At 43.6% G+C, this 26,730-nt stretch overlaps 1 protein-coding gene across 3 annotated transcripts in view; it reads left to right on the forward strand.

Moving 5' to 3' along the window:
* The window catches only part of ARHGEF9 (Cdc42 guanine nucleotide exchange factor 9), a 326,751-nt gene that overhangs the window by 133,257 nt on the left and 166,764 nt on the right, over positions 1-26,730 (forward strand). The window contains exon 1 of one of the 3 annotated variants that reach the window (XM_030576355.1): positions 10,049-10,152. The exons of the other annotated variants lie outside the window; for them this stretch is intronic. The gene's annotated coding sequence lies outside the window, so the exon portion shown is untranslated. Of the gene's footprint in view, positions 1-10,048; positions 10,153-26,730 lie in introns of those variants that run through there. 3 annotated transcript variants of the gene reach the window in all.

Genomic DNA, 26,730 nt, shown 5'->3' on the forward strand with positions numbered 1-26,730 from the left:
ATTAGAGCAGATGTGGGAGTTTTAAAAATGCCACTGTTGGAATAGTTGAAGGATATTAGCAAATCAAATGGGCTTTGGCATGAGTCGTCTTGTCAGTCAGATGGGGGTGGCAAGTCAAAAGAAGTAGTAAACAAGATGCAAGCTGTGACGATTTGGAAGAGGAGGCTTGGCAGAGCAGTTCTGGAAACTTTGCTGCCTTCCTGGGATTCCTGGGATGTCTCTTATCCCTGCTATTCTGTGCCTTGTTTGATTTATGTGGGGAGGGGTAATAGAAATCAGGGTGCGGGGAGGGAGGAAATTCTCTTCCTATGAATGGGATGATTTATGTAACAAATTACTTATTTGCAAGTTTCCAAAAGGTTTCTCATTTTTGCTTCTGTTTTCACAAAACTAAGAATTCTGTCCCCCCTTTCCTCCTGTCATTTTGCTATTAAAAGCTTTTCCTGTCTTCCATCCCTAAGACTTCACAATGACCTGGAGGAACCATTCCTAGGCCTACGGCCCACTTGGTCCTTGCCCTTTCAGTCACCATAGGGGCTAGTTGTGTGATGGTTGGGTTTTATGACATGGTCATGTATTCACTAGGAACTGGACTGAAGTTTCTAGCTTGCCAAACAGCCATCAGATTGTAACCAGTTCAGGTGCCTAACAGAGAATGAGTCCAAACCCAAAGCCTGGATCAAGCTGTGAGGTGGAGAAAGTGCTGGGGTCAGAAGCCAAATCCAGATCAGAATCTCATGGTCATCCCCTCTGCTGATCCTGGGCTGAACCAAATTCCCAGATCTAACTACCCTCAAAGTGTGTGTGTGTAGCTCTCTTATTAATAATAAATGAGTATACATAATAAAATAAAAAATAAATATAATGCCTGACAGCAAGTGTGTGTGTGTGTGTGTGTGTGTGTGTGTGTGTGTGTGTGTGTGTGTGTGTGCTTGAAACTGATTCAAATCCAGGAGGCAGTGATCAGTGGTTAGAGCAGAGCACTGTGAATCAGGAGGACTCCTGTTCCCATGTCTGTCTCTGGCTAGCTGTGTGACACTGGGCAAGTGACTGGCACATTCTGTGTCTGTTTCTCCATCTATTTCATTGTGCCAAAAAGTGTGTTAGGTGCTTCCTAGTGAGTGGGTTCCTGCCCCAAAGACCTAATAAATCCTCCTCCCTCCAAGGCATACTGTGAAAAGAGTTGAGATTGTTGTATAAATGATGCATTTTTTCCGATGAGAGAATCCAGTACAAAATTTGACAAAGCTAGTTCAGGAGGACACTTCTGGCTGTAACTTCTTCTGGCAAACCTTGATAACAATACGTAGGACAACTCCTATTAGAAAACCAATTAGCAACTGTAATACAAATAATAAATCATAATAAAAATTATCAGTAGAGCCCAAAGCATTGCGGCATTGCTATGGTAATCTGGAGAGTACTGGACCATTACCAAAAAACACTGTAGCATGTTTTTAGGGAAGTTAGCTGCTGCTTAGTTCTACAGCGCCGCTGTTTTGTTTATAAAACCAAGCTGTAAAATTGTGGGCCAGGTTAAATAAAAATCTCCTCCCTATCCTTAATTAACCTTTTTGATTCCTTTTTGCAGTTCAACAGTGACAATGGTTCTGAGAACATGGTTCTAGTCTCTAACATGTAATGAAGAACACCTGCTCTCTACAGCAATGAAATAACTATGGTGTGAAAGGGCTCTCCAAAGGATGTTGTCATGCTCCCCTTTGAATGAGGCAGTTCAGGTTTGGTATGTCAATAGGAAGGCGTGTTCAGAGCCATTAGGCTGGCTGCCTGGAATGAATATTGTAACTGGGGATGGGGGGAAGGGGAGACACATGAGTGAATTCTACAGTAAGGAAACCCTCCGGGGAAGCAGTGGCAAGAGGAGGAGAAAAACTTCTTTGGAACAATCTCTATATTCACTAATTTTTTTGTGATGTTGCTTGCTGGGTGGGACTGTGGGAGTGACAAAGCAGACCCTTGAAGGCCTACAAGCTGCAAATCTCAAGGGGAATAGTGTATTGTGATACAGTGTAATTAGGAAACGACCATGCAAGCCATAGAAAAATATCAGAGATGGGCAAAACCCCATACTCCTGATCTGACCACTCCCCTCGAACTCTGAGAGAGTTCCAATCCAGAGCTGCATCAACGGGTCGTGTCTTGGACCTGTCTTAAACCAGGAATGCAAACCTGAGTACTGCCTTGGGATACAGATCTGCACTGAGCAGCTCAGGAAAATATCTCTGAAATATACAGAGAAAACACAAAGCACTGACAGTTCAGAGCCAGGGAATATATATGTCAGACAGAGTGGATTGAGAAGGGCATGGTATTAGAAGCTTCAGCCAGACTCTTTGGTGACTCCAAACGTGTTCTTAAAGGAACACTGCTGCAAGCATAAGGATACAGATTTGTTTGTGCTGGTTAAGTGGCGAGGGCTGATAGTAAATGTCACCTTAATCCGTGTGTTCTGTTTTGCAATCAGCCTCTCCAGCTGCAAGTAATTACCCCCCCAGCCCTCCGCAATGCCATGCCAGTTTGCACAGGAACATGACATTAATCTAATAATTATAGCACTTGCACCAGTCACAACTGCTACAGCTAAGGCTATAAAAAAGTTTCCAGTCTAATATCTTCCCTGTCTTTGCACGCTCATAACTGCCTGAAATGTTAGCATTCATTGGGAATGCAGGTCACCTGGGGTGGACAAAACACTCCAAACTGCAATTCGTTGTGAAAGGACAGATTTCACCATGTTCATAGCATTATCCTGGAGAAGCATGCAGATGCCACCCCCCTGGCAAGCTGCTGTTTATTGAGCATGCCCAGAAAGGCATTTGATCTGGCAGCTGCCAGGTGCCTGGTGTGGAAAGCCTGGCAGTGCAGAAAAGCTGATTTCCTTTTAAACTATTTCTCAGGCCCTGGGGTTGTGTGATGAAGAAACAACCAAGTGGCAGTTTTCCTGGGAACCGCGGTATCAGCCCAGAGTGAGTAGAGGGCTCTCTGACTGTCAATATTGCTCAGAACAACTTGCTCATTAATATTGCTATTGATTGCATTATTTGAAACTAGATTTGCGGGAAGGCAGCTGGACCAGTGCGAAGATGTTAAAAGTGACCTGAAGCCCAGTTCCTATACATTTGAAATTGTCTGGCTATGTAGATTTCATTGAGAATGCACCCTCTCTATGACATTCCTGCAGAGTACTCTGCATGGCTTGCAGTGATTGGAATGGACTACAGGACACAAACACTACTTCCTAGTAACATTTTTCATGATGTATTCATAAGCTTGTGGATGCCTGCTTTCAACATGTGTTTTCAAACCTGCTGCAGAATAACCAGGTATAGCACCCTCTCTAGAAACATAGATACACACAGTTTTTTCAAAGAGAGAAATTCCTGGGTACCCTCCTGTGATATTAAGAACAACCTAGGGGCAGAGGGTGACGGACACCCTGATATCTGGTAATAAATTGCAGCTGGCTTACTCCATTCAAGTGTATCCCAATTCTTTAAAGTCATGAAATGTATCTGATAAGTATAATAGATTATTAGGGTTGGAAGGGACCTCAGGAGATCATCTAGTCCAACTCCCTGTTCAAAGCAGGACCAATCCCCAAATGACCCCCTCATGGATTGAGCTCACAACCCTGGGTTTAGCAGGCTAATGCTCAAACCACTGAGCTATCCCTTCGCCCCTCATGCATGGTGTCAATGAAAAGCTCATGACTCACTCATTAATATCATCACATAATGTAGGTGAAAGCCACTGATTCAAAGTTAAGGACATAAACTGAAATAATACATTCTTAAAATGTGTTTGCCAGCCAACCAGTAGTTACTTCACCGCAAGCAAAGGAATGTGATTTTTCCACCTGGGAGGTACTGCCAAAGTACTTTGAAAGACAGTGTGAATGTATTTACATGTCCCGTAAACAGATCCATCCAGCTACAATGGGGTGGAGACAAGCCTCACGCTATCACAGTGGGCGGGAGGAGAGTGACAAGTACATGTTTAATGTTCATACAATTACACCAGAGGGGGCAGAAACTATATAATTTGCATTTTAGGAGACAAATCAGCAGGGGAGAGAAGCTTGGTCTGGGTCTTACTTTTCAGAAAATACATTGCAAAGCTTTACTGGTGTATAAAGACGGGGGCTGAACCTCAAGTGATAAGCAATTGAATCCACTGATTGCATGTAATACTACTGTACTATACAAGTGTATAGAGTGAGGTCTTTCTGAAAGGTAATGGCACACCGGGGATTAATATCATTGTGAAATGTATGTATTAGCGCTACAGGAGGAAATATGAATACATAATGATATTATGCTTTAAAGTCTGTGACCAAACAGGCTCCCTCCAGACAGGGGAGAAGGCAGATATTTACCTGTCTCCTATGTAAATGAAACATGGTGGAATCAAAACAATGGAAGCCTCATTTACTTGCAGGGGGATAGGAAGCCCACAGGAAGGGAAAAACAGCATGGGGTCATCCTGCCTCTGGAAAGAAAGTGACAACTTTGGAAGATATAAGCAAAATCAGAAACCATCTTTAGCATTCATCTTTAAACAGGCACAAGGGAACAGAGCTGAGAAAGATGGGTTCTTCCATCAAGGCGGGTTTGAAATCTCTGGAAATCAAATATAGGTGAGAAACCTGCTTAGGCAAAGATCTTTCACAAGAGAAACCAGCCTGTTGCACTTCTATGGAAGGTCATAACTGAGAGATAGTCACCCATGGCTGGGAAGAAGGAAGATTGGTGAGAGAAACCATCCTGAACAAAGCCTGTACCTTGCTAGATTAAATTTTAGGCTTCCACATTTTTACCCTTGTAACATTTTCTAATTTGATCTCTTATACTTGAACTCACTTAAATCCTGTCGTCTTTTGTTAATAAATGTGTTTTATGATTAATATAAACCAACTCAGTGCTGTGTTTAAAGGAAAGGGTGTATTTACCTCAGTTAAGTTAATAAGATATGATTTGGTTTTGTATCTTTCAAGGAACAAACAAACCTTATTATCTCTGAACTGTCCAGGAGAAGAGGGCTGGATGTTAGAGCGCACAGTTTTGGGAAAATTCAGGACTGGGAGTGTGTTGGGGTCACCTGCAGTTGGAACATGACCAGGGAACATGACTGGTATGTTGCTGGCAGGTCAGAGTTGCTGGACCAGAGTTACAATTATACAGACAGAGGGTGTGATCTGCATGCTTCTTGCTGACTGTGAATGTCTGAGGTAGGGAATTACTGTAGCAAAGCATTTGAGGAACCCGGGGTTACAGGACAGACAGTGACTCAACCCCTCATTGGGTCTGGATTGCACCCCTCAACTGCGTAACGCTGCCTCTGTCTCCTTTTCCTACTTGTCCTTCCTGCAGAGATTCAGAACTCTCTGTTACGCAAGCTGAGGCTGGTTTTGGACACTATCTTACAGATAGGTAACAGGAAAGGTACATTTCCTTGGCAACTGGTTGTGTAGTTAGGCATCTTTCTGAGATTTCATCTGTTATTGGGGGTTAATCTCCAAGTGATTCTGGATGGTGTCAAGAGTCTGGATTCATATACAGGATGAATCCAATTTGGCACATCCCTAGTTCCCTGTTGCCTGTTATGAAAAGCAAGTGTTAACTTTGATAGCCTTTGATTTACTCCTTCCTAAACCACCTCAGATTACACAAGATGTAGATAATGGAGCAGTCAGATAGTAACCTTATTGGCAGGCCTAATCAACAAATGACATGGGGAAGGAGAAAAATCAGAATAATTTCTGCCAGTATCTAACAATCCTCATGACAAATGCCCTCCTATTCCCCCAGATGCATTTTACTAATTTGGGGTCAGTTGGTTGGGATCTGAGGGCCTAATTCTGCTCTCATTTACATCGTGGTGTGAAAATCTGGAATAACTTCAGTGAAGTCAGTCGTTACCAGTGGATGTGAAGGCAAGATTTGACCTTGAGAGCTCAGAGATGATTTATAATTTAACTGGGCAAATCTCTTTCATTCATCTCACCTTTTCCCCTCTTCCCTGTGCATCTCTCTCTCCGCCTTCCTTCCTCTATTTATTTTTATTTTCTAATATACTAATCATAGGCAATAGCTGTGTAAGGAAGAGAAGTATGAAATACCATAGATACCCCGTGGTGTGCAGTGCAGAAATGCGTTCCAGAAGAGGGGACATGCTAGGTAGCATGGTTGGTTGGAGAGCTGGCACTGGCATAGCTAAAGCAATCTCTATATTGCTGTAGTGTTTGATTTGCAGTCAAATATGGTTACGAAAGTACTGTGGCATGCCAATTCCATTATTTAAGATGTGCGTGTTCTCTTGAGTCAAGTGTTCAATTTGACAGACCATCCCTTCACTTGAGTGACATAACCACTGCTTCCAAAGCTCAAGATAGTGACAGTAGTTATTATGCCCGTAATCATAAAGCTTCCTTGCTACCCTAGTAGGTAGTCTCATTACCGTATATTAATCCATATCTTCCCCTTGCCTCCCTCCCACACAAGTCTGGCATCAAGCAACTTTTCTTGACTGTATTATATAAAGGCTGAAGAAAGACCGAAAGGGCAAAAAATGTCAGGCAAACTTCCTGAATTGTTTCTGCATTATCTGCTCCCTCCATGACCTTCATTGTCTCTCTTATTTGGGGCATCTGTCCAGGCTTTTGAATGGCTATGTTACGGGATGCCAATTTCTATAAGTAACAAGTACTAGTGGGAGTAAGAATGGCTATCAAGTCAACAATATGGGAGTGTCTATGGAAATGAGAGGATCGAACATTAGCATGGGATTAACTATGGTTGTGGATGTATTAAGCCTGTGAGCATGCCCAGATATTTCTTGGGACTTGAATGCCTAGGTGGAATGGGGTGCTTCTGCAGTTACAAACATGCCCTGCTTTCTTTCCAACTAACCTGACTCCCAAATGCTTATTAGACCATACAGTATGTTAATTTTCATAAACAGAATAAGAATTATATGTCAGGCCCTTGTTGCTGGTACATGCCAGTGGTCACGGTCTCTGTCTCTGTGTCCTTGCCCAAAAGGACTACAGGCGTTTTAGAAAGGGACACCAAGTCAGTCCATAACTGAAGAGTCACACAGCAAGAGATGACAATGGACCATGGGGAGCTGCAGAGGGAAGGGCCAAGGTTAAGGATAAAGAATATGTGAGTTGCTTTATGTTGTGTACATATCTTGTTACCTTGAAATTACTTCCGTATATGATATATGTATATATGTGTGTGTAGTGTATAGGGGCGAGCTCCTGAGTTAAGATGGAGTATTGCTCAGGCTTGTGGTCTCCACATTCCATATGTGCAAAAATTAGGATAGGCAAGGACTGCCCTGTAGATCTCTGGGGGGCTGTATTTGGCTCAGTGGCTGAAATCTGCTCATCCCTTACTATTAAAATGTGTGATGAGGCCTTATCACCTAGAAAAGAGATTTACTGTGTAGTGTTGCTAACGTTTTTATTGTGAGTCTTACATTTTACGTTTTTTCTTAAAGCTCCTGATCCTGGAGTCCCGAGATTATGAAATAATTTCAGTTTCCATTACAGAAATATAGTTTCTAGCACTCCATGGTTGCAGAGAAAAGTTTGAGAATGTGACTTGAGTGCACACTAAAGGCTCCAAAACCAGAAAGAAAAGAAGTAAATGGAAATGTATAATGTTTAAGTCAATCTCAAAATATTTTGGAGCCTGACTCATAATTTTTAAACACTTGGGGTTGACAACCCAGCAGGTCACTTATTAAAGGTGAAATAACTCCCTATAACAAGGCACTTGGCCCCCCGATTGATATGGATTAGAGTGTTTGTAGGAAAAAACAAGAATAAGCAGGAGGTTTCTGCCTGACAGTTCATCCTTTCCAGGAAAATGTTTGGAGGCTGCATTTTTCAGATGGGAAACCCTCTTTAACTGAGAGCAACACAGCTGGGTTTCCTGTCACCAAACATGAGAAACTTGGGTAGGATTGCAGAATTGTGCACAGCTATAAATAGTTCACTTATGATGCTCTCTCTCTCTTTTGTCAGTCACATCCAGAAATAGTGAAGACTGTCAGAGTATATATTCAAGATAAGAGGATGAAAGGTGGCTTGATTCAACTAGAGCATGCTAGGTGCGACCCAATTAGTACCAAGTTAGTGCGACACACCCTTCTGCTTCTTCCCCCTGCTTTGCTTTGGCTTCATTTAAAAAAAAAAAATTAGGACCAGATTCGCTGCTACATCCCAGCTTTGCTGAGACCTAGGGGAGAATGATAAATAACCACGTGATGCTGCTTGTTGTTTCCTGATTCAAGCCTGCTCAAACCATGCCAGTGGCAGATCAGACTGAGGGGAATTCTGTTCTGCCGGGTCCTCTTCCCTCTCCTGTCCTCGACACATCCACTTCTTCCCCTATGTCGGGATATCTGGTTTTGGCTCTGGCTCTCCTCTAGTAACTTTTTGGTTACCACTGACCTATGCAGGAATCATGGAAATGGAGAACATGGTAGAAAGATTTTGATTGTAATTGAAAAAAAGATGGTTGTTGAAAAATGTTTGAGTCATCCCTGACAACAGGAATGGAAATGGAGACCAAGAGCTTGAGAATCAAATACATTTCTTTCATGCATAAGCCTTATGGAAAAACCTGTAGATTGCAAATGAGATGATAAATTTCATTTGGTTTTTTTTGGATCATCCTTCAGAAATCAATAGAAAACTGTATCCCTCCCCTAGAATTTGTGCACCAAGAGCAGAAAGCAGGGGCCAGCTTTAATTGATAGCATTTTGTTGCCTCCCATCCCAATATGTGACCTCCCATCAGTTTCATCTGTCCCCTCTGCCTCTGAAGTTTTAATTTTGTCAGCTAGCACGAAAGGGAATAGATGATCTTGAAAGAGGCTGTAGCAAGAATCATGACATCTCATGTTGTTTCTCTGGGCATTACGTAAAAAAGAGACCCCCCCCCCTTTATCATGCCTGATGATAGAAGTAATGAAACCTCTATTGTATTTAAATACGCGTCTGTTCCAGAGACGGATTCTCCCTCATAGGAGGCAGATTGGCCGAGAGGAACGAGGGGTTCAGAATTTCTACTTCTGGCAGTGCTACCAACTCACTGTGTGGCCTAGGGTGAGTCACGTCTCTCTATCTCTCTGCGCCTCCTCTGACAAATAGGGAGCACGGCATTGACATGCCTGCCAAAAAGGGACATGTTATGAGGATTCATTAGCTGTTGCCACAGAAGTGCGCCATATTTTATTGTTTTCTTCCCCACTCAGTGCCACATTGGCTGACCCAATATATGTCAGTGATAGAAAGTAGATTATGCCTCTAAGGGTGCATGATTTCACTGGTGAAGAACTCACCTTGGGTGTCTTTACCTTTCACGCATGCAGGGGTCTGTCGTTTCATTCTCCGGGTTTGAGAGCCTGGAAACAGAAAGAGGAGGCGGGAGAGAGAGTTAAATACTCAGGAAGAAGCAGAACCAAAGTGGTTGAGGGAGGTGATGGGCATCAGCACAGGGGCTTACTCCTGAAAGACTGACTGGATGGGCAGCTTGGTTCCAGTGTAATGGGGACTTAGTAGTAATAAGAAGCAAGATCTAACTTACCTCCTTCACCACTGTCAGCGGAAACCCAAATGACTAACTCTGAGCGCAAATGGATTTGCTGACTCTGCAGATTTGGGAATCCCAGAGCAAAGGGAGTTGAGGGAGAACCCAGGCGGCAGCGAAGAAGAGGTGAGGAGCAAATTATCACAAGCTCCACTGTTTTTATTCCCTCTCATTTCCTCCCCTGTACGTTTCCCATCCCTCCCAATTCCCCCGTCAATGCACATAGTTTTCAAAGCACATGTGGAAAAGGGAAGCAGGAAAAATCCCCCTCTGCCTGTGCTTCAAATAAATAAATAAAATAAAATCCCAGGTAGTGAGAGGCTGCTATTAACATGCTCTTGACTGGCACGAGACTGCTGGACTGAGGGATGTCTGACTGAAGGGTTAGGCTGGGGTAGGGACGGGGGAGAGAGGGGCTTCTCTTTTTCTTTCAGCTCTCTGCAAGTGGTGGGGTTCCCCCCCGATAATAAGGACATCATCAGATGCAGCATGCAGTGGCTAAGGGATGCCTCAGGAATGGTGAGTTCAGGTAGCTATGTCTTTCTCTTTTCCTCCTATTGTAGTACTTGGAAGGGGAAATAAGCCTCAATCCTTTTTCCAGACTCCTTCTTTCCTCTCTGTCCTTGAAAATCATTGATCATGCTGTAGCCATTTTAGGGTCCCTGCATTACAAAACTGCTGAGCCAGAGAAGAGATTAAAAGAAAGAAAATGACATGGCATAGATTTGGCAGGTTCGGGGGTGGTTTTCTGGTAGGGTGCGTGTGTGTGCGGAATATCATTTTCCAGGGGGTAGCGTGCGGTGTGTTAGGTGAAACAGCTGGATGAAAAGAATCACGGAGGGAGAGGAGAGAACTGGAAATGCGGGTGGTGGTTGTCAACAGCATTGTTGCAAGTGGAACCGATCCGATCTGTCTCTTCCGTGGCAGATGAGTTGGGGTGTGTGTTTTATTTGTTACTAAGCTGTCGCGTTCCTGCTGTTACTTGGGTCTGGACTGTAAAACACCCATCTCAAAAGCGGAGGCTTCAGGAAAGCAATTTAAACTATGACAGCCAGTTTACAGCTGTTCTTGCTCCTCGTGATTGGAGTGCAGCTTCGTGTTGATTTTTCTGTTGTGGGGAAGCCAGGGAAATTCCCCCACCTTAGACAGGGCTAACTGTTCAGTAACTTCCAGACTGAGAGACACAGTTCCCTCTTCCTCTCCTCAGATCTCTCTCTCCTACAGAACTGCCTCTGCTTTGTAATATTATTTGCCTGAGCCCTTTCTTTATACGCTAGGCTTTTTTCTTTCAGTACAATTTCCCACTGATTCTAACACTGCTGCATCTCCACTGAGGGTAGAACCGTAGTGTAGACCTGGTCTGAGCAGGTGTAGACAACATGGTGCTTAGAGCACGGGGGTCACCTAGGAGCCCTCTCTGCACTTTGGCTACTACTGGTGGAACTGAACCGATCTTAGCAGTGGTGGGAAACATTTCAGAGGAAAGCCTAGTATAGAAACAGCTGTAGGTTACCCATTGATCCCAGTCCATAGCTTTGAGACCTTTTGTGCAGGTTCCTCCCCCACCTTCCATCCCCTCTGAGAAATGTTATACAAATTTGAGCTCTAGAGGTTTACGCTGCATAAAGACTCTGAGCCCATGATCTAAGCTGAGTGTCGGAGTGTGGGCAGCTGTCCTGTGTCAGACACCAGGGTATTTAGGTTTGTATTTAATGTTTTTCTGGGACCCGGTACCGATTCAGGATTTTTTTTTCTTTTAAAAACATCCTTGCTTTTAATTTCTCTCTCCCTCCCCCTCCTCCCCAATCCCATCCATCCAAGTGTAATGCTCCAGTAATGACATTCTCCCTGCTCCAACTGGTGTCTAAGCAACCGAAGTCACCCGGCACGAATCTGCCTATTTACATTTTCAGAGATTATCAAGTTGAAAGAGAGCAGTGGAGAAAGGCCTAATGTCTTTCTTTCCTCTTTTATTTTACCTCCTAGGCAACTACTGTGCTGTGATGGATTTTGGGGGGTGGGTGGGTGTGTAGGGGAATTGCTGTAGCCAGGATGAGGTGCTGTCACTCTCTCTTATCTGTTGATCTTTCTAACTATTTGTCATCAGAAAGGAACACTTTATTTTTCATTGATCACTCGAAGCCTCTTTCCCTACAACCCCTTAAAAATAAAATATGGCGACTGCTAAAGAGCCTATAATATTTTTGTAAACACAGTCTGGGAGATTTTTTGGAAAGTGAAAGTTTAGGCAGATGGCCGATTCTGAAACAGGTTTGAACCGGGAATTACCAAATATCTTTAATTCCTGCTGAGGGGAAATTAATTCCAGGGCCATGATTTCTGTTGTTTTTTCAAAGGGTTAACAATCACAAGAGTATTGAAATTATTCTATCTATCCTTTGAAAATGGAGCAGACAATTGAAAAAAACAAATAAGGTTTGCATACAAGATATTTATGAGCCATAGCTGCAGCATGGTGTGAAGGGGCTTAAATGGTTTAAGTGATGTAATAGGTGGTAGTCGTCTCTCAATGTTGAATTGAAGTTCCAGCGTTTTGGTAGGGGGCGCTATGATGCTGCAGGTGTTGTCTCTTGGCTGAGTGGTGAAGCTGAGTTCCTGATCACTTGGGCATTAACAAATCTGCACACTATTCCCAAGACAAGGAGTATTAACCCAGATGTCCGGGCCAAATTCCAATCCAAATAGTTATATTCCATCCTACTTATATTCCTCTTGTGGTTCCTATTGGGTAAGTTACTTTTTACTTTCTGTCTTTAAACTGTTGCGTCATGTTGCTGTGCTCTGTTGAACAGTTGTCATATTCCACCCCAGATGTAGCTGCCCTTCAGTGGAGACTGAAGTGATCGGAATATATGTAGTTTAGAAATCATCATCAGAAAAGCAGTGTAGAAATGTAAAATGGTCTTATAACTCTTACTGCTGGAGTGAGGTTCACTGTTGCACTCACAGATGCTAGGCTGCCATAGCCTATGGTATGATAGAAAACCTTAACCTCTCATCCAAATGAAATTAGACATGTTTTCATGAGCATCCATCAAGGCATTCACAACAGTTCTCACTTGTATAGATTTCATTGTTTTATGAATACTGGTTAAAAAAACATCAAGAAAAGTATGTATCAGTTACAGCCATTGGGCCAGATTCTGCTCAGTTGCATTAGTGTAAAACTGAAATAACATCATTTATTTATAACATGATATGTAAATGCTGCTTTTTATTATTCTCGTCACTAGATTAAGACAAGGAGCTACGCTCATTCTTTTTCTGTGCTAGTCACGTGTATCAAAGACACAGATCTATATATTTTACAGTTGGTCACACCTTTTATTTTGGTAGTAGGCTGTTCTTTATTTCTAAACCTGCCACTTAAACCTTGCTATTATTCTGTCATATTAAGTTGTTGGGTTTGTGCATGTGTTGCTTTCTATTTTTTAAACAATTAATCTTTTGCCAATTATGCTAGCTTCCTGTGAGGGTATTTTACACGCTTCATTGGTATTGAGTAGGTTGCTAAACTCTGCAAGTATCTATTTCTAACCCTGCAAGCTGAAACTAACTGTCATTGCTAGTGATAAGAATAAATATACACCGCCGACCAGCAATGCTGGTAAGATGATTGTCTGGGTAGGAGTTTCCTCACTCAGAATATTGATCCATCATGAAAATCAAATGAGCCATTTTAAAGTCATCCACACAATATGATATTTTCTGAAATGCTCCCAAGGTGGATTAAAGAAGCATGTTTTTCTCAAGCATTATCTGTATTTATTAAAAGAAAATAGAAGCGTGTATCTGCAATATATCTTTGTTTGCTCTGTGAGTCTCATTCTGGGTTCAGTCCTGTGCCCATGGAAGGCAATGCAAAGGCTGCCGTTGGCTTTAACAGGTTCAGAGTCAGGACCCTTTAAAGCAGATTGTCACAGCAAACCTAATTTTGTGCATTTTTTAAAAAAAATTCAATTGTTGATTTTTCACATAATCATTAAAAAAAAATCAAAAACCAAACTCTTGTAAATCAAAGTGGATAAAATGTGACAAAATTAAACAAAAATTAATTACACGACTACAAATGCAAAATCTAGTGGAGAGGCAATGAGGAGTGTAAATCGCAGCCGAACTTCCACATAATCATATCTAACTTGTTCTTCCCCAGTTATCAGTGTGTAAATCAAACAGTCCTCCAGGTAGCACAGGCTCCTCACACTCCAGCATTTGAATGGGTTCAATGTCAGAGAAAACTGGCTGAGAATCTGGACAATTTTCTTTTTTTAAAAGCTAAAGATCAACTCAGGAGATAAAAACCTCCCAACCAATGCCCATGTGTAGGAGGACAATAGGATTCGTTTGAGGAGGCACTGAGCCCCCTCAGCTCCCACTGAGATTAAAGGGAGCTGAGCGCACTCAGCAGCTTGCAGAATCTGGCCTTTTGCAATAAAATGCACAAAGAGAATTTCACTGTCCTGCAGAGTGGATTGGAGCACTCGGAGAAGGTGAACGCTGCACCCTAACCCAGAGTTTTCATCACCACTGAATGCTGCACCCTAATCTAGAAGGGCCCTTTCTCCAGAAAGAGAATGGGTTATGTCAAGTCTATTCCCATTCATGTTGGACTCTGTTGTCACAGAAGATTGACACTTCGGTCAAATGTGCACTTTCTGTGCTGTTGATTAGAAATTCCTGAAGGATTAAGCTTGTTTCATAGTGGAATTTCCCCCCACACATTATTTTATTTTCTGAGCATCTATTGGACCATGATGATTTTCCCTCCACACCCATAGCCTATACCCTTAGGACAGTTTGGATGTTTCAGCGTTAGTCTCCCTCTGGTTTTATTCTTATATGAGTGCACAATAAACACATGAGATAATAAATAGTTGATAATGTAATAAATAATAAAACAATCAATACCTGGCACAAGATGAAGGTTGGTCCTGTGACTAAATCATAGGACAGAATCGGGAGACCTGGGTTTTATTCCCATATGTGTCATAAAGTTGCTGTGTGAACTTGGACAAATCACAGTCACTTCACCTCTCTGTCAATTCTTACATCTGTAAAATAGACATAATAATAACTTCTTACCTCACCAGGGTGCTGTGTTGATTCTGTTATTAATATTTGAAAGACACTTTGAGATCCTTGGATGGAAGGTGCCAGAGAAATACAAAGTATTATTTGAATAATATCAAGCAATATGCACCCATTGTGAAACCAAAAGCGCCACGTGGTTGGTCCTTCTGCCTGTTCATCCATTTCATGTCCATCACTGTAGTATCTGAGCATAGCAGCTGTCTTACTTTTCACTGACATTATATTTACTAAGAATTGATTTGTTTGAACATGAGGATGCTTAAAAAAAGACTTCTTGAGAAATCTCTGAAATGCTTCATGTTCACATGCTCATCTATTTATGACATTAGCTTCTTCTGCTCCAAAATTGTTGCTTTGGTGATCTTCCAGCCTGGCTGTTAGTTTGAACATGACTAATTCTTCAAATAACTAAGCTGTTAGATAACAAAAAATCATCAAATTGTCTCAGCCTCCAATAGTTTCTATTGTTATGAAAGACATCTAGTCTAAAACAAAACAACACAAAAAACAAAACAGCTGCCTATTATGTAGATAAGCAACGGAAGGTGCATAGTATTAGAGAATGACCTAAATTGCAAATTTTGGTTCCAGATCCAGAATATGAAATCCCTAAAATGTGAACATGTTTAGATCCTGGTATCTGTCTTGGTCTATTATAGAAAGATGGGCCAGATGCAAACTCCAGATCCTGGTTCAGGCCCCAGTTCAGCACAGCACCTAAGTATGTGCTTAAATCCCATTCACCTCAATTACACATAACACGTGCTTAAACTTAAGCACACGCTCAAGTGCTTGCTGAAATGGCGCCTCAGATTTTGAACCCTCCTCTTCCTCTCCTACAAAATTCAGGACCCAAGCTTCAGACATGTAATGTATATTATATCTAAACTAAATATTATGCTAGGAGAATATTAAGGTTGCACAGTTAAGTACTCAGAACTCCAGAAATGCCAAAGCTGAGGCTGTGTGCGTAGCTTAGCTCCACCCTATTTGTATGTATGCTTTACCATACACCTTTCATTATGGTAGTCACATACCGTTTTTTTCCTCAAAGAATCCAACATAATACCAGAGAATTGCATCTTCTGCTTCTGTATACTGGTCCACATCTGCCAGATAGACATAGTGACCTTCAGGCACTTTCTGATAACTCTTGTCATCTCCATGACTGCCAAAATTTCCCAGTTTGCTGTAGCCCCTTTCGTGTCATAAAAATGTCACCTTTGGACTTGGAAATCCCGTGTGACTGATGAGGGGGGTAATCTTTGTTGTAGGAGGACTATTGTACTGTATTATATGGAGGACCAAATCCTGTACAGATTTATACATGGTGCATCCTCATCCCTAGTTAGTGGGAGTGTGTGTGGTGTTGTCAGTCAGTATGGAATATGGAAGGAATCTACTCTGATTTAAAAAAAGAAATTGATATAAACTTTAAAAAATGCAGATAACATTCTCATGGATAAAAATGGGACAATAAATTCATACATCCAGTGCCATCCAGTTGGAACTGCTATTTTTTCCTGGCATACTGGTGTCATCTCTTTCATGGAATGGGTGCCAGATCCACTGGGAGTTCACTGGGCTCTTCTTTCATCTTTGAGTAGATGCTCGTGTTCTGAGAAGTGCTTCCAATACCCTGAGTTAATTTATATGAAATACAGAAGATCAGTGTATATCCTAACAAGATGATGTTCATCCACTACCCACTGTTCATCTTGACGAAGGAAAATCAGGGCCAAATATAACCGACAGCCTCTGTAAGGGGCAGGAGAAAAACAAGTAGTTGGGGGAAAGGAAACACCGACAATTGATTTTTAACGGGTCCTTATTCTTTGCATGTGGTCTAATGGCTAGAACAAGGAATTGGGAGTTAGGACCATTGGTTCTATTTCCACCTTTGCCACTGACCTGCTTTGTGACCCTGAGCTAGTTGTGGAATTCTCCCTGTGTGCCACTTTCCTCATGCATAAAATTAATGTATTAATATTTCTTGTAACAAGGCAGTCTGCTTCTTTAAGGGCCAGGAGGGCTGCAGCCAGCCTGCCCTGTTCTGAGACAGAGCCCTTTTTAGAACAGGTGTTTGGGCCAAGGAGAGGGGATTATTAGACCCTGCTGGGAAGGGGGGCAGATGATTCCTAGAAAGGGCTGAAGAGCTCAGTGGAAGGCGGAAGCTGGGGGAAGGAAGTTGGCTTCTAAAGCAGGTGGGAGAGATGCAAGGGGAAGGGCTCCTGCAAATAGCTTTGGTTTGGTGTTCCTTTGTGAGTTCTACATATAAAGAATTAAACTGTGCACTGAAGGAAGGGCCTGAACAGACTTTTGGCATGGTGTTAGTCCTTTCTGGGCTGGGGAGACAGAGGCTAGCAGCTTGTGCTTTCCTATCCTGCAAGGCTAATAGGAGGCTTAATTAATGACTGTTAGTCAAACTTTGTTAAGAACTCCCTGGATAAGTTGCTAGAAGAGTGCACTACATTATTAAGTATCAGAGGGGTAGCCGTGTTAGTCTGGATCTGTAAAAGCAGCAAAGAGTCCTGTGGCACCTTATAGACTAACCAGATGTTTTGGAGCATGAGCTTTTGTGGGTGAATACCCACTTCGTCGGATGCATGTAGTGGAAATTTCCAGGGGCAGGTATATATATATATGCAAACAAGAAGCAGGCTAGAGATAATGAGGTTAGTTCAATCAGGGAGGATAAGGCCCCCTTCTAGCAGCTGGGGTGTGAAAACCAAGGGAGGAGAAACTGGTTTTGTAGTTGGCAAGCCATTCACAGTCTTTGTTTAATCCTGAGCTGATGGTGTCAAATTTGCAGATGAACTGAAGCTCAGCAGTTTCTCTTTGAAGTCTGGTCTTGAAGTTTTTTTACTGCAGGATGGCCACCTTAAGATCTGCTATTGTGTGGCCAGGGAGGTTGAAGCGTTCTCCTATCAGGTTTTTGTATATTGCCATTCCTAATATCTGATTTGTGTCCATTTATCCTTTTCCATAGAGACTGTCCAGTTTGGCCGACGTACATAGCAGAGGGGCATTACTAGCATATGATGGCGTATATTAAATTGGTGGACGTGCAGGTGAATGAACCGGTGATGGTGTGGCTGATCTGGTTAGGTCCTGTGATGGTGTCGCTGGTGTAGATATGTGGGCAGAATTGGCATCGAGGTTTGTTGCATGGATTGGTTCCTGAGTTAGAGTTACTATGGTGCAGTGTGCAGTTACTGGTGAGAATATGCTTCAGGTTGGCAGCTTGTCTGTGGGTGAGGACTGGCCTGCCACCCAAGGCCTGTGAAAGTGTGGGATCATTGTCCAGGATGGGTTGTAATCCCTGATGATGCGTTGGAGAGGTTTTAGCTGGGGACTGTATGTGATGGCCAGTGGAGTCCTGTTGGTTTCTTTCTTGAATTTGTCTTGCAGTAGGAGGCTTCTGGGTACACATCTGGCTCTGTTGATGTGTTTCCTTATTTCCTCGTGCGGGTATTGTAGTTTTGAGAATGCTTGGTGGAGATTTTGTAGGTGTTGGTCTCTGTCTGAAGGGTTAGAGCAGATGCGGTTGTACCTCAGTGCTTGGCTATAGACAATGGATCATGTGGTGTGCCCGGGATGGAAGCTGAAGGCATGAAGGTAGGCATAGTGGTCGGTAGGTTTTCGGTATAGGGTGGTGTTAATGTGACCATCACTTATTTTCACTGTGGTGTCTAGGAAGAAGACCTCCCATGTAGATTGGTCCAGGCTGAGGTTGATGGTGGGGTGGAAGCTTTTGAAATCGTGGTGGAATTTTGTCAGAGTCTCTTTCCCATGGGTCCAGATGATGAAGATGTCATCAATGTAGCATAAGTAGAGAAGGGGCGTGAGTGGACGAGAGCTGAGGAAGCATTGTTCCAGGTCAGCTATAAAAATGTTGGCATATTGTGGGGCCATATGGGTGCCCATAGCGGTGCCACTGATCTGGAGATGTATATTGTCATCAGATTTGAAATAGTTGTATGTGAGGATGAAGGCACAGAGCTCTGCAACCAGTTGTGCTGTGGCATCATCAGGGATACTGTTCCTGACAACTTGTATTCCATCTGTGTGTGGGATGTTTGTGTAGAGAGCCTCTACATCCATGGTGGCTAGGATGGTGTTTTCTGGAAGGTAACCAATGCATTGTAGTTTCCTCAGGAAATCAGTGGTGTCACGGAGATAGCTGGGAGAGTTGGTGGCATAGGGTCTGAGTAGAGAGTCCACATATCCAGACAGTCCTTCAGTGAGAGTGCCAATGCCTGAAATGACGGGGCATCCAGGATTTCCGGGTTTGTGGATCTTGGGTAGTAGATAGAATAACACTGGTCAGGGCTCTAAGGGTATGTTGATTTGTTCCGGTGTTAGTGTAGGGAGTGTCCTGAGTAGATGGTGCAGTTTCTTAGTGTATTACTCAGTGGGATCTGAGGGAAGTGGCCTGTAGAATTTGGTATTGGAGAGTTGTCTGGCAGCCTCCTTTTGGTAGTCAGACCTGTTCATGATGACAACAGCACCTCCTTTATCAGCCTCTTTGATTATAATGTCACGATGGTTTCTGAGGCTGTGGATGACATTGCGTTCTGCATGACTTAGGTTATGAGGCAAGCAATGTTGTTTTTCCACAATTTCTGCCTGTCTACGTCAGCGGAAGCATTCTATGTATAGGTCCAGACTGTCATTTCGACCCTCAGGAGGAGTCCATGTGGAGTTTTTCTTCTTGTGCTGTTGGTGGGAGGGTAACTGTGTATCAGTGGGCTGTTCAGTGTTATCCTGAAAGTATTCTTTGAGTCAGAGACGACGAAAGTAGGCTTCCAGATTGCTGCAGAACTATATCATGTTAGTGGGGGTGGCAGGGCAGAAAGAGAGTCCCCGAGATATGACAGACTTTTTTCTGGGCTGAGTGTGTGGTTGGATAGATTGACGATATTGCTGGGTGGGTTACGGGTACCACAGTTGTGGCCCCATTGACAGGTAGGAGTTTAGACAACTTACAGTCCTTTTTCCTTTGTAGAGAGGTGAAGTGAGTAATGTAGATCTCCTGTCTTATTTTAGTGAAGTCCGTTTGTATGGAATTTTCGTTATTTATGAGAGTCTCAAGGTTGGCGAGCTCTTTTTTTATGTTTTCCTGCTTGCTGTATAGGATGCTGATCAGGTGGTTCCTCAGTTTAACTACATTATTGTTATTGGTATTTCAAATTCTCAGATGAGAGAGCAGTGTGAATTTCTTACACCACATCAGGGGAGGTGCCTGAATCGGACACATACTTGAGCAGATTTGATCTTAGCCCATGCTCTGAAGAGAGAGAGACTCTGTGCTGCAAAGGGTCTAATTAAACCATCGCTTTCTACAAGGATACCCAACGACCCACAGCTGAGTGGAAAACTTTCTCTTCTCCTGCCCTTTCCTCTCCAAGGCTTATGGTGTTGTTTGTTAGTATGTACATCAGCGATCATACTCTTCTCATTCTGCCCAATATGTCAGCGCTGCACTATTAATTGCTGGACCTTGTCAGGCTTAGACAGCTGAAAACACTTAGATGTGCTCTTTAGCAGCACATGAGAGGTGATGCATTGACTTTTAAAGAATCTTACTATGTTGTGGCAAAACTGAAACACATCCTTGATTCTCACATGGAACAGCTTTATATCCTTTCTGCTTTTGAGCATCTGACTCCTTCTTCCTCAAGTCCATCATCAGGTACACTGCCCATGGGTTCTGTAAGACTTCTCCCAGATGGTGAAATCAGTCTCCACTTGCAGCCATCAGATTTCATGTTGAGATCTTTGCAAGGTTGTGAGAGGGAACTGAATGTTCACCTTCAACCTATGGAGCAGGGATAGCTGCTACCGCCCTCTACAAACCATAGAGTACATCTAATCAAAGAACTAGCACCTCCATCCAAGCCTTATATATCCCCAAAGCCTTAAGCGCAGGATTGCCCAGGTGGGGGGGCAAGTCGGGTTATTTGCCCCAGGCCCTGCGAGCCCTGGTCCGGCAGCGGTCCGGGTCTTCGGCAGCATTTCAGCGGCGGGGGCCCTTCAGTGCTGCTGAGGATGCAGAGCGACTGAAGGGTCCCCCGCCACCGAAATGCAGCCAAAGACCTGGACCGCCGCCGAGTGAGTACAAGCGCTGCAGCTCCCGTGCTTTGCTCCAGGCCCCCTGAATCCTCTGGGCGGCCCTGCTTAAATGTGTCAACCTGTTGGGAATGGTACAGAGATCCCCTTCCAGGACAGGCAGAGGTGCAAGGACTCCTGTAATCACTCCACCTTAGTGCCTTGCATCCATCCTTTGTTCCCTCCATAAACTTCCCCCATGGAGAATGCTGAGGGGGACTATTTCCAAGCATTTTTTCGAAAAGCTGAGTGAGTGTAGGCATGAGGTTGAGCACTGAGCCTTCCAGAGGTGCAGAACACACAAGAGTAGCCTGGGAAGGGAGTGGGTCAATGTGACATTAACCCACCTTGGTACCCTTAGGTTTCTGGGCTGTTGCGGGGGCTAAAATGGCCTCCGTGTAAGTTAAGCAGCCAGAGAGCTAAGTTGCAGCAGCTCTGCCTTAGCTGCTTACTGGCAACTCTGCAACCCTCAACACACACCTTTAATGTGCCTCCTCCTGCTCATGACCCCACCCATATGCACCCTGAGTTGGCCTGTATAAGGCAGTCAGTAGCATACCAATGCAGTGCCTGCACCAAGTATATTCTCCTTCAGCTGGCTGAGGCTGTTACAGCCTCTCTTCATCAGCATAGAGGGGTTGTAGCATATGGGAGAATCCATCCAAGTGCATGTCCCTATAAAGTGTCTGAGAAAAACAGAGGAGAGGGCAGAAGGTGAGTTGAGCACCAAAACAAGCCTTGTGACCATGTCTGTTACCACTTCAAACCACAGCTTTGGGGATAAGAAGGAGGGAAGCAGTTAGCTCCTCAAAGCAGAGACTGGACAAAGCTGGGAGCATTTCTCATATGTACTCCTTTCACGAGAGGAGTAAAAATGTTGTCTTTGCCTCGTGGAAACGTGTCACACAAGGAATGAGAAGGGGCACTTTTCCAATCCAGAATGACTTCTGCAAAGTCCTTGAAGTGAGTAACACAGGATGCAGGACAGGCTGTCCCATGCAGTACAGGACAGGGGGCAGCTGACTTATTTTAACCAGTTGGGATAAACCAATAACCCACTGGAATCTTTGCCCAAAATGCCAGCTAAAGCCAATGCCTGAACCCCAAGCAGGGATTTCCCTACACCTCCCCCAAGTTTCCCTATCAGACCACCCAGTGGTCAAACCAACCAAGATGAAGAACATACCAAGAATATGTCATCTGAAGGTTCAAGTGGTGTATCTACAGCCAAACAGCCCAAAGCACAAATACAGCTACCTACTGAAGAAACTGTGTCTCCACAACCAAAAGGCAGTTCCTGATGTTTGTAGGTCAAACTTTTCCCATTTATTGACATTACAGAAGATGGCTACTGGGGCACCTCTTGCAAAAAAGCTTATGAATAAGGAAAACTTCCCATTGCCAGACCAATTAGCAAAGCCAGCACTGCTGACAAACTACATGAAAAGGCTGCAGAACACCAAGTCTCTGGACTGCATCGACATGCAGAAAACCTTACAAACCAGTCACCGTGAAAGCCAATTTTCGAAGTTCTTTATGAGATTGTTAATGCTGGAGGCACAACACAGTTTATGCAAACAAATATGGCTGTCACATCATACTTTCTATTTTAGCAAGAAATACCACACACTACAAAGTAGAGGTCAATGTTAAGTGCGTTGACACTTGTTAACCCTAGGGTTGGACACTGGTTCCGAACAAGACGGCAAATGCTCACTATCTTTCTGCAAGAAACTCAACTGACTGGTTAGAAGCATGCAGTACAATTGTGAAGGACTCAGCAGTTGAAAAAGTGAAGAACTCTCTCACCAAATTCAAAATTTTTTACATACATGGCTGATGAATGCATCGATGCAAATGGATGTCAAGTATTGTAATTGCGTACGTTATCCTGAAGTTAGTGGTAGGCCAGTAGATGCATTTCTAGATGTTCAGGTTATAGAAGACACATCGGCTGCATCTGTGACAACCCACATTTTAGAAGAGTTAAATACTTCTAAATTGGACCACAAACAGATGGCTGCTTATGCATTTGATGAAGCTGCAAACTTCTCTGGAAGACATGGTGGAGTAGAAGCTTTGTTCAGAGAAAAGTGTAACCCTAATCTCTCCTATACTCTGCAGAGGCCATCATAACTTCAGTACCCGGAAACATAATGGAGCAAATAATTTTATTTTCAAACATCTAAAAGTTTATAAGGTGATAAGTAACAGTCAGCATGGATTTGTCAAGAACAAATCATGTCAAACCAACCTAATAGCTTTCTTTGACAGGCTTTGTGGATTGGAGGGAAGTGGTAGATGTGGGATATCTTGACTTTAGTAAGGCTTTGATACTGTTTCACATGATCTCATAAACAAATTAGAAAAATACAATTTATATGGAGCTACTATAAGGCGGGTGCAATACTGGTTGGAAAACCATTCCCAGAGAGCAGTTATCAGTGGTTTGCAGTCATGATGGAAGGGCATATCAAGTAGGGTCCTGCAGGAATTGGTCCTGGGTAAAGTTCTGTTCAATATCTTCATCAACGATTTAGATTTAGAACCATTTGGCTTTAGGTCACAGATTTATTACTGACCAAACAATAAGTGACTGGACTGGAAGCTCTTACTATTTGATTTCTACCCAACATTCATAAACCAGGCCCCGATCCATTTGGAACAGTGCTTCTTAGAGCTGTCATTTTAACATAGCTTGTTGTATCTGAAAAATGCAACGTTGTCATTACGAGTAACTTGCGATCAAGATTTAAAAAATAAATCAAATTGGGAAGTGTCACTATCCTTACTCTTAGTTTGTTAAAAACATGTCTCCTGTAAGAGGCTGCTCTCAGCATGGGGATGGATGTGAAATTTAGTGACTTCTTACTGTTGTACACAATAGAGACACAAGGTGGGTGAGGAAATAGCCTTTATTGGACCAACTGCTGGTGGTGGGAGAGACAAGCTTTTGAGTTACGCAGAGCTCTTCCTTAGGTTTGGGAAAGGTGCTCAGAGTGTCATAGCTAAATACACTGTGGAATAGATAGTTTAGAATAAGTAGTTAGCCCATGTTCTGGGTTATACACAATGGCTGTTTCCTTGGCTGTTTTAGGCCAAAAGAATATGATGTGGATTGGGAATTCCTTGTGAAAACCATGTAACTGTACTAAAAAAACAGTCATGCTCTATCTACATGTTTCAGGTTCTTATATGGCCCCCGCACCATAGTATCTGAGCACCTCACAATCTTAGTGAGACACTATTATCCCTATTTTACAGATGCAGGAACTGAGGCACAAAGAGACTTGCCCAGCTTCACACAGGAAGTCTGTGGCAGAACAGGGTCTTGAATCCAGGTCTCCAGAGTGTCAGGCCCTAACTACTGGACCATCCTTCCTCTCTCTGTTAGTGAATGCAGAGACAGCAGAGATTTCAATGAGAATTGAACTGTTTAAAGCATAAGTCACTACTGCCTGAGCTAAAGGAGTGTCTCTTTTAGTTGTGAGTAAGACCGTTAGAATCACTGTGGTTATCCCCAAGTGGGAGACATGATCACATGCCTTAAGCCAGTTTATTACAAATGCAGATGTGTGGCATGAGTCTATGGAACTGGTGCTGCTTCTTTAATGACATAAGTCTCAAAATTAACAAGATTACAGTTGGTATGTTTTCAGTCGCCTCTCCAATTTTCTCTGTATTTGAGTCCAGTACATTAAAAAAAGTGAAATTTCTTAGTGGCAGCTACTTGAACTTGTTCTTATTTGCATGGTCTATGTTATGCCTTCAGAACTGGCTCCTGCCTTCTCATACTAAACATGTCATCCTTGAACCCTCATTGTAAATTGTGGTTGTGCAAGCTCCTGTAATGTGAGTCTATGTGCATGCTGTCCCTGTGTGTATACACTAAGGTTATGGAGTGGATGGCCCACAAGAAGTTCAGATTTAGAGTCTGGTGTTCAGCAGAAAGAATGAAACACTTGAATCTCTTCTCTTGTCCATGCTCCTGCACATTTGTACCCTTTCAAGTCTCCTGACAAATATTCTGCTGAGCATCAATGTGTTGAGTCACATGGTGGCCATTACTCAATGCCATGTCTGTGAGGTTAGCACACAACACAACCCTTAGTGATTCCGTTTGTAGGAAGTAGAGATGAGCATGAGCCACAAGGTTAGGTTCCAGTTCCAAACTCCCCCAGAGTCCAAGGGAGTTTGGGTCTGGGATTTTGGTTTGGCCCATTTTAGAGAGGGAGACCAGCTGTAAGTCAAGGTTCCTGTCAGCGGTGCAAGTACAGTGGTATGGTCTGGTACACCATACCTGTAAGATATTTATAGCCGGCACTCCATATTGGAAAGTCACAGAAGGAGCAGAACGTGGAGCCACCCAGTGGCCCCATGCCAGCAACTTCATGCCGGAGGACAGGGCCGAGGACAGGGTTGGGGGTGGTACAGCTACACCAAAGGAGCTGCTGCCAGCAGCCCCACATTCTTCTTCGTTCGCCGCCGTGGTTCCTGGGAGAGCCCTGAACCGCTGGGCTCTCCCAGGAACCGCAGTGGCGAAAGAAGCAGAATGTGTAGCTCCTCTGGCACAGCTGTACTGCCCCAGCCCTGCCCCCAGCCCTGTCCTCCGGAGGGGCTGGGGGCAGGGCTGGGGGTGGTACAGCCACCCTGGAAGAGCTGTCAGCATGAGGTCACCCAGCTGCCCCATGTTCTGCTCCTTTTGCCACTGTGGTTCTAGAGAGCCCTGTGGTTCGGAAGTCTCCAGCGAGGCGGGAGGAGGACAGAGCCCACCCAGGTAACGTGGGATGGATCATGGGGAGGGGACAGGGAGAGCGCAGTGGCCCCGTGCTGGAGGTGGGGAGGAGTCGCATGGGGGATCATGTCCCCCCCCCATTTAGCTGATGCCCCCCATTTGTGTCCCTCCAATGAGTGCAGCGTACCGGTAAGAAATTAATTCTACTTGCATCACTGGTTCCTCTGAGTTTTAGGTTAATCAGATCCATTGCAGTTGTAGGAAAAGTCAGTGGCAGAGTTCAGACCCAGACTGGAACTTCCTCAAAGTTCAGAGGTGTTCAGATCTGGGGGTTTGGAACAGGTTTATCTGAGCTGGAAAGAAAACAATCGGAGGAGAAAATGAATGAGTTTGGAAAATGATGACATCACCAACAAATGCTCCACACCCTTTGAATGTATTTGTCCTTCTAGATAGTTTGAATTGGTAGAATATATGCATCAGTCAGAAGAATCCTAGAAATGCTCCTTAAAACTAGCAGTAAAGAGTGCAAGTTCAGAGAGAAATCCTCCAGCAGATCTGTCAGGCTGGTGCAATCTGGTCAGTGTGTTAATAAGGCAGTTGTGTTGTTTTGGGAAAGTTTATAAAGGAGCTTCTTGTAAATATGCAGGTGAAAATCTTCCTTCACTGTCTCCTCCTGAATGAGAAATGGTCTGTTTGAACTGAACAAGGAATCTCAAACATTGGCGATGGAGTTTTGCTTTTATTTTTTTATTGTTTTTGTTTTTTTGAAGGGAAGCAGAAAAATCTATTTTACATAACACATAACACAAGCCTACACTTACTCCTGACACAGATCAACACAACACACTTATTCTAGACCTAGTCAGAAAATGGTAAATATTTTGTAGTCTCAGTCTAGTTCCCAGTAAACAGATGTCCCCATCATAGAAACCATTGAATGAGCCATGGAGCATGGACTCCCCTCCCACTCCAGAAATACTCCTTCCTTGCTAGGATGGGTTGAGAGTGTGGGGCGAGCTTGCACAGCTACTGTCTGGGCTGTACCTATTCTGTGAGTTAAAGATCCACCACAGTGGTGGGCAACTTGTGGCCTGCAGTCTGCATGCGGCCCATCAGGGTAATCCACTGGCGGGCCACGAGACAGTT

The sequence above is a fragment of the Gopherus evgoodei genome, chromosome 9 (assembly GCF_007399415.2).
Source record: "Gopherus evgoodei ecotype Sinaloan lineage chromosome 9, rGopEvg1_v1.p, whole genome shotgun sequence".
In the NCBI taxonomy this organism is placed as follows: Eukaryota; Metazoa; Chordata; order Testudines; family Testudinidae; genus Gopherus; species Gopherus evgoodei.